Source organism: Eublepharis macularius, chromosome 16 (genome assembly GCF_028583425.1).
Source record: "Eublepharis macularius isolate TG4126 chromosome 16, MPM_Emac_v1.0, whole genome shotgun sequence".
Classification (NCBI taxonomy): domain Eukaryota; kingdom Metazoa; phylum Chordata; class Lepidosauria; order Squamata; family Eublepharidae; genus Eublepharis; species Eublepharis macularius.
The window spans coordinates 19,705,176-19,713,913 of NC_072805.1; the positions used below are offsets into that span (position 1 = coordinate 19,705,176).

The window sequence follows — 8,738 nt, forward strand, 5'->3', positions numbered from 1 at the left end:
AAGTGTCATTCGTCATGTGTAGCTTGGCCCAGAGAAATGGTTTGATGTATAATAGAATGAAATCAGAATTATTATTCTTCCTCAAACATGAAGCAAGAAATGAGGAAGGAAGGAGAGAAGGGAGGAAGGTACTGTTTTCATAATTTTCATATCGCTCATACTGTCTCCTGAGAGACTAAAACAGAAGATGTATTACCCCCGGTGGGGGACGTGTCTTTCTTTTTCTTAGCCCTCTTCTGGGAGTTGACAAGGCTGAAAATTCACTCGGCAAGCTTCTTGCGGCTTCGTGTTTTACCCACTGCAATTCATGAGCTGAAGGGGCCCATCTCAGGAAAGCAAATACAAGAGGAATCTACTTCCTACCTAGCATAGGCTGCTGCAAAGGTCCCTAGTGTCTGGCCTTAGGAAAAAAATGCCCTCCTCATTTTGCCTTTGGAGAGATTTTAAGAATCTCTCTTGAAATGTTGCCAGTGTAACCCCTATGAGGTAATTGGTTTAGCCCAGTGGGGTGGAGTCAGTAGCTAGAGGCAGGCTGCTGAGGAGGCTGGTTGCTGGGGAGCTTAATAATAATTTACAGGGCTTTTTTTCAGGAGGAACGCAGTGGAACAGAGTTCCGGAACCTCTTGAAAACAGTCACATGGCTGGTGGCCCCGCCCCCTGATCTCCAGACAGAGGGGAGTTTAGATTGCCCTCTTTTCAGTCCTGAAGAATCCCAAGGTGGTTTCTGTTGGATGATAATATACAATAACTCCACCTCCTCTGGTATTGCAATGCACCCTCTCCAAACCCCAGCTCTCATGAAGCCATTTCAGTTGCTCCAGTCCCTTTCCATCAAACCTCATTCCCTTGACTCTTGATAATAACTTGGCAACCTCTTTCTGGCTACACACAGATATGTGACTGAACTAGGGTTGCCAGCTCCAAGTTGGGAAATTCCTGGAGAACTTGAGGGTGAAACCTGGAGAAACCTGGGGTTTGGGGAGGGAAAGGACTTTGGCATAGTATAATTCCATAGAGTCCACCCCCCAAAGTAGCCGTTTCTCCAGGTGAACTGATCTCTGTGGCCTGGAGACCAGTTGCAATTCCAGGAGATCTCCAGCCGCTACCTGGAGGCTGGCAACCCTAGACTGGACAAATACGAATTGTGGCTAATTTTATAGCAAGAACCACCAGTTCCTATACACCAAGTATATAGGCAGACATTGCTGGACGGTGCAAACCCTAGAAATGCCCACGGATAGAGCAATGCTACTCTGACAGGGTTGCCAGCCTCCAGGAGGGGCCTGGAGATCTCCAGGAATTACAACTGATCTCCAGACAAAAGAGATGAGTTCCCCTGGAGAAAATGGCTGCTTTGGAGGGTGAACTCTATGGCATTAAAACCCACTGAGGTCTCTCCCTTCCCCAAACCCTGACCTCCCCAGGTTCTATCCTAGGAATTTCCCAACCTAGAGTTGGCAGCCCTGTTAGCCTGCATCCCCTTCAGAGTTAAGCCATCTCTACTGCCAGCTAACCTGGCTCTGCTGCCAGGTTCAAAGGACACCCCAGAACCACATCCAATGGTAGCTTTCAGTTTTCCCTGGCCCCTAGGCTGCATGTATGCTAAACTGTACCGGAGGGAAGTGGAATATTTGCTTAGGCCCTTGAGGGGCCAGATTATCGAGGAATGATTCAAGCAAGCCAGCACAGGGATGCCGCTGGTTCTGGGCTGAAGGCAGACTATTGCTGCCCTCCCCTGCTTCAGTCCATTTTCATTGGGACACTTTTCTCCAAGCACCAGGCATGCTTATCTATTTTAAAGCTTCTTTGTCATTTTCCAACCTTGCTCTGATCTTGCGGAAAAGGCTGTGAACCCTGAACGCTCTTCCACAGGGAGACTCACCGCTGAAATTCTGTGTGTTTGTCTGCACCTTTCTTATTTTTGAGGCTGCTGGCTTGTTTCCAAGATGCTGATAATGACTTTTAAAGCTGTTCACTGCCTAGGACTCACACATCGGAAGGGCTAGCTCTTCCTGTATGTCCCTAAGTGCCAGCTGGGGCCTTCTGGCTGCTCAGAAGCTAAGCAGGGTCAGCCTTGGTTAGTAATTGGATGGGAGACCTCCAGTGAAGACTGGGCTTGGCAATGGCAACTACCTCTGTCAGTCTCTTGCCATGAAAACCTCACCATAAGCCACCAGAAGTCAACTATGACTTGAGGGCAGGATTTCCCCCCCCCTTTTTTTTTTTGCTTAAGGTGGCATGTTTCTGCTAGATCACGTTCCTTTTCTACCGTGGCTCCCATCTTGTGGAACAGTCTCATTGGGACAGAGCAGTCTGGGAGTGCCACCATTTGAAGTTTTTAGGAGTTGCTAATTCCATTTTGTTTGCAAGGGCTTTTAATGGGGTTTAAGCTGTAAGGAGCATGTAAATGGGGTTTTACTGTATTTTGTATTTTTTTTTAAATTTCTGGAATTGTTAGCCATCTTGAGCAGCTAGGGAAAGGCGGGGTGTACATTTTTAGACAAAAATAACTTCGGAATGATCAGAATAATTAAGAATTTGACTCTTCACAAGAGACCACATCAGGAAAAATCACTCAATTAATCACATTTATTTTATTTATTGTATATTGATTGTTTAAGCTTATATTCCAGCTTTCTCAGTTAAACAAGAATTCATAGCAGGTTACAACCGTTTTAAAATTCAGTTTAAAAAACCTCAAATGTAAACAAATGTAAATCACCTCCAAAAACACATTAGCAGCAAGAATTAGGCCTGACGGAAGAAATTGTTCTGATTTTATGAAGAACTGGTTACACTTTGAAAGGCCGTGATGCGGTACTGGCAGTGCGGGAAATGGGGAGGATGTAAAGCAGTTTTGCACCTGAATTATTCCCAACAGAGGAATTCTGAGAACTCAGTAGTCACAGGAAAGCTAGATACTTCTTAGCAGTTTGCAAAACTACAATTTTCAGATAGCTTTTTTTGCGAGACCATGGCAATTAAAACATTTCTAGAGCCATCTCAATTGGGCATGCAAAACGTAGCCGTGAAAAAGATACCATGCAAAGGTCTTCCTCCGTGCCAGGGATTACATCTCTGGTTCTTATCAATCATTCTTTATTTCTTTCTGGCCAAGATTGAAATTGTCTTTTTCACCCACAATACTCTAGGGTTAGTGCAGATGTTTTTCCCGTTCTTCATTACAAACCTGCAGAGAGGATGCAGAAAAACTTGATTTAGAAAGAGTACCCATGTATGCGACCTGTCTAAACGCAGTCCTTTCCCATTCCCTCTGTTCTCACTTTTGAAGCCTAACTATTGTGCAAATTACATGTGGCCGTAGCAGACCTATTTCTTCAGCTTCTGGTTACATATACATGACCATAAATAAGGTAAGTAAACAAAAAAATAGTAATTTATTTTGCTTATTTAGATATTTATTTTGATCCCCAATGGGGACTCAAAATGGCTTACAACAACATCATTCTCCCTCCTCCATTTATCCTAACAACAGCCCCGAGAGGTAGGTTAGGCTGAGAGGGTGTGACTGGCCCAAGGTCACTCAGTGAGCTTCCTGGCAAAACGGAGACATAAATTGGGTCTCTTGGGTCTCAGGACCAAACTAGATCCGATGGCGTTCTTGTGGCCACCATGAAGAAGTCACCATCATTTTAAAGCCATTCTTTATTATTCTCTTCTATAGGGGTAGTTTTATTAGCTACCTTGGCAGAGTATACCAAGGCAGAGTACATATTTTGTAAATAAATAAAAATAAATTTTAAAAACAAATTGGAGGTGCTAATCCCTTGTTTAGAAATGTTCTGTGCTTGAAATCCATGTTCAGGTATTATGGATTTCTATAAAACTGTATTGTCCTGTAAAAACCAATAAACGTTATTGGAAATTATTTTTAAGATTGAAAAAAAAAACATCTACAATTCAGCTTTGCTCTGAATTCACGTGGTTTTTCCCAAGGAATTTTTTGTTGTTGCAATATTTAGAAGTGCAGCATTTAAAAGGCTGTTTGAAACATATATGCACACATTTTAGCTAATACTGAATCCCTGTTTGGTCACAAATCAGTGGGGGACCTATCCCACTCCCCCCCCCCCAGAGACAAAGAGATGTTCATTCCCAATACAGGCAAAGACAAAGGGATGTGAAATTGACAGAGCCTTTGGAGAGGCAAAGATTAAATTAACAAACCCTCTGAGGAGCAATCTCTGCCAGCTCTGTCTTTTTAAACTATGCGTCCTGGCTAACATTGTGTCTCCCTTCCCTTGAGCGTCCTCGAGATGTCTTGTGTAGAGAGACTCATAATTTGAGATGTGGAACGAAAGTTGTTACAAGGACTTCTAATGGCAATGTGGGGAAAATTCATGTGCATTATCCTAACTGTTCTCTGGGAAATTTCATAAAATGCATTTAACTGATTAAGAACAGTTTTCCATTTCCCCAACTCAGGCTATGTAGATGTGCCTTTGGATGGATGGCAGAGAAATACATTGGAGCAGGGAGCAATATTCTGTACTTACACCACAGCCTCTAAGCTACAGTCACTGGGAGTTCTGTAGTAACTCCTTATCAGTTTCACAGGCAGAGGTCCGCCTCTCTTATAATCATAGCAGCATTCTTTTGGACGGCTGGGATAAAGTGCTAGGAGAGAATGAGGAGAATGCATTAGTGTTTATTTTCACTGCAACATACTGACAGACCACATGCATGGCATAGTGGATAGAGTATCAGTGTGGGATGCCCCAGTTAAAATCCCCACTCTGCTGTGGAAGCTCGCTGGGTGACCTTGGGTCAGTTACTCTCTCAGCCAAACCTGCTTCACAGGGTCGTTTTGAGCAGGGCTTTTTTTCAGCAGGAACACGGTGGAAAGGAGTTCCGGAACCTCTTGAAAATGGTCACATGGCTGGTGGCCCTGCCCCCTGATCTGCAGACAGAGGGGAGCTTAGATGGCCCTCCGTGCCGGCACGGAGGGCCATCTAAACTCCCCTCTGTCTGGAGATCAGGGGGCGGGGCCACCAGCCGTGTGATGATTTTCTCCGAGGGCAACCCACTGAGTTCCACCACCTCTTTTCCCAGAAAAATAGCCCTGGTTTTGAGGATATAATGAAGGAAGGGAGAGCAATGTTCTAAGCTGCTTTCGGTCCCCCAGTGAGCGAAAAAGAGAGAGATAAATAAGTGCAATGTATGCATATCTTAAGCTTGTCTGCTCAGAAGTAAAACCCACAGAGACCAAAGGGTCTTTGGAGTAAGCAAGTGAACAAAGGATGGCAGCTTTAATCCTCTTGTGGAGGGTGCTGAATTTCAGCTCTTTATGCTCATGTGAGCATACAGCCAGCTTTAAAAGCAGCTCCTTGGTTTCTACCTGGGTTCCTTTTGTACATTGTAAACCACATACTCAACCTCCTTGGGAATTGCAAGATTCGAGTCCAGTAGCACGTTAAAGACCAACAAGATACAAGCTTTTGAAAATCAAGGCTACCTTCGTCAGATACTAATTTTCTGCATTTCCTACACCTCTGCATTTCTTCCTCTGCCCTAATCAAGTACATTTTGCATTTTACCTTTGCATTCTGACCCCTTTCTTTGCAACACCCTTCCCACCTTCTGGCTGGGGTATAAAGGCTCAGGGATTCCCATCCCTACTCATACCTGAAGAAGAGAGCGTTGACTCCTGAAAGTTTACACCTCGGGAAATCTCATTGGTCTTTAAGGTGCTACTGGATTCGAATCTTGCTCTTCCACTGCAGACCAACATGGCTACCCACCTGAAACTATCACTTGACTGTAAGGCCATTCAAATACTTTTGTTCTCTGTGTTTACAGTTGGTTACCCATTTTGTATCCTGTCTGCGTGCTGCACCTTGAACAGCAGCTATAAGCAGAGACCTTAGCAAGCGATTGCATTTGAAAAGAGATGCTGTGAAAAGACTCTCAGCCCCTCAAACTGCTGTTAAAGGCACTGGAGCAGGAATAACAGCCCCCCCCACTCAATCCTATCCATAGTCTATTTGGTCCCCATCCTGCATTCTAATGTGCTGTATGACCTTTCCCAGCCAAGCTATGGAAGATTCTTTAACTGGAGGTGCAAGACTGGAAGCTGGGACCTTGGATGTGCAAGGAAAGTGCTCCAAATTAGGCAGTGTCATCCTAAACAGAGCTAATCCTTCTAAAAACTATTAAAGTCAGTGGGCTCAAAAGGGTGTAACTCTGCTTAAGAGTGCACAGGCTGCTTCAGTCAAGCAACGGACTGTCTTCCTATGCTATTCTGACTAGCTGTAGCTCTCCAGTTCCTCAGGCAGGGAGGTCTTCTTCCAGCTCCCCTAGCTGAGATTCTTTAACTGGCATTTGAACCTTCTGTGTACAAAACATGCCCTCTGCTATGGAGCTGTGGGTCCTCACAACCAATAGGAAGCTGCATTGTAGCATTAGACCACTGGCCATGGAGCCAAGTATTGCTTCCCAGGATTGGTGGTGGAGCCAGTTTGGTGTATTGCTCAAAAGCGGCAGGACTCTAACCTGGAGAGCTGGGTTTGATTCCCCATTCCTCCGCTTGAAGCCAGCTGGGTGACCTTGGGTCAATCACAGCTCTCTCAGAGCTCTCACAGCCCCACCCACCTCGCACGGTGATTGTCATGAAGATAATAACAACACACTTTGTAAACCGCTGTCAGTGGGCGTTAAGTTGTCCTGAAGGGGGGTGTATAAATTGAATGTTGTTGTTGTTACTATTATTCTCTAATATCTACCAATAGAAGGGACAGTCTCCAAAATACAGACCCAAAAAGAACAAACAGTTCAAAGAGACTATATATATTAAGGCGTGCTAACATCTCAATATTCACATTTCACCAATAACCAACAATCAAAATTGTACACAAAGTCCATTCAATATATAGTCATAATTATTAGTCCACCAAAAACCTTCTATAGTCAGTCAATCCAATGCCCTTTCCTTTTCTTCTTGTAGGCAAAGAACCATTGTAGCCGCTTAAGATGCTAATAAGCAGTCCATGGTTTTCCTGACGACTGAGCTGCTCCCAATGGAAGCTCCTGGAGGGGGGTTGGCAACGGGTGCGCCGGCATTGGTTGTACCCCGTTTCGCTGCTCCTTGCTTCTTCACCAGCCTTTTTGCATATGCAAAATAGCTGAGCGCTTGTCAAGATCAATGCATTGAAGTCAATTTCTTACTTTACTTTTGAGATTATTATTATTCTCTATTTTTTGTCTTATTCTCTAAGAGCCAAGCTACAAGTGACGCCTGACACAGGTTGGACACTTGTCAGCTTCCCTCAAGTTTTGATGGGAAATGTAGGCATCCTAGTCTTGCAGCTGTAATGGAGAGCCAAGCTGTAAAACCAGGACGCCTACATTTCCCATCTAAACTTGAGGTAGGCTGACAAGTGTCCAACCTGTGTAAGGCGTCACTTGTAGCTTGGCTCTAAGACAAAGACAAAGTTCATGCTGACCCTGTTACCAATTTAACTGGAGTCACCAGTGATTGGAACTGAGAACTTCTGCAAACCAAGCCGATACTCTCTCCATACAGGATGCCGTTGTGGCTGAACAAAGATTATACAGTGCATTAAAAAGAAGCAAGAGAAAGTGGAGCTCACTGACCTGCTATACATTGACAAAAAACACCCAGAATCAGGAGGGTCAGGACTGAAATCTTCACAGGAGTCATGTTGTTTTCTGCAAGGTGCCTTCTCTCCTGCTGTCTTTCCTTCCTCCCTTGATAAGCTGGAGAATGTGGCTTTGGGGAATGAAGACGAGTGGTATATATGCTCCATGTCCCCCCACACATGTACACACAACAGGAAATTTCAGGGAATGTTCCATTTCTACCCACCCCCGACAATTTCCAGAGAAAATTCACAAAATGTCAATTCGATGACAGAAATGGATCTCACTTCTCCTTTCTTGGGAGGGGAAAAAAATGATAACTTCAGAGTAGTATCAGTCTTAGCAGAAGTAAAACCAGGATTCGGTCTTAGAAAGATCAGGGACCCAAAATATAGGACGTTGCTATATCTTGAAAAGAGCAACTGGGTACTGTTAAATCAAAAAGAGTCCAGTAGCACCTTTAAGACTAACCAATTTTATTGTAGCATAAGCTTTCGAGAATCAAGTTCTCTTCGTCAGATGCATGATACAAACTGGTCAAATACAGAAGAGGAGGGTGGAGAGGGGAGAGAAGGGGACATATATCAGAAGGGGACAGGATACAATTAGCGGGGAGGCAACCAAAACATTTCTTTGCTAGTAAACGTAGATATCTCCTTTTGGTGTGGAGTCAGTTTGCCGTGTTAGTTTGCAGCAGTAAAAGCATCCAATTCCTATGTAGTATAAGCCTTCGATAACCACAGCTCTCCCTGCCAGATGCATCTGACAAAGGGAACTGTGGTCCCCGAAAGCCCACACCAGGCGCCACTGGGCTCCCCCAGACCACGCCGCTGTAAAGGAAATCTGTTACCTGTGATAACGTGATAACCATTCATAGTCTCTATTCAGTCCCAGCTTGACAGAGTCAAATTTGCATATGAATTCCAATTCACATTATCACAGGTAACAGATTTCCTTTACAGCGGCGTGGTCTGGGGGAGCCCAGTGGCGCCTGGTGTGGGCTTTCGGGGACCACAGTTCTCTTTGTCAGATGCATCCGGCAGGGAGAGCTGTGGTTATCGAAGGCTTATACTACATAGGAATTGGATGCTTTTACTGCTGCAAACTAACACGGCAAA

The 8,738-nt window shown here is 44.5% G+C and overlaps 1 long non-coding RNA gene across 1 annotated transcript; it reads right to left on the bottom strand.

The window, feature by feature from the left end:
• Positions 1–2,575: 2,575 nt before the first annotated feature.
• On the bottom strand, positions 2,576–7,725 carry LOC129344287 (uncharacterized). Its single transcript, XR_008598374.1, has 3 exons — positions 7,615–7,725; positions 4,518–4,638; positions 2,576–3,190 (listed from the first exon to the last, which is right to left on the bottom strand). It is a non-coding gene; the product is annotated as an uncharacterized LOC129344287 (long non-coding RNA).
• Between the last annotated feature and the right edge of the window lie 1,013 nt (positions 7,726–8,738).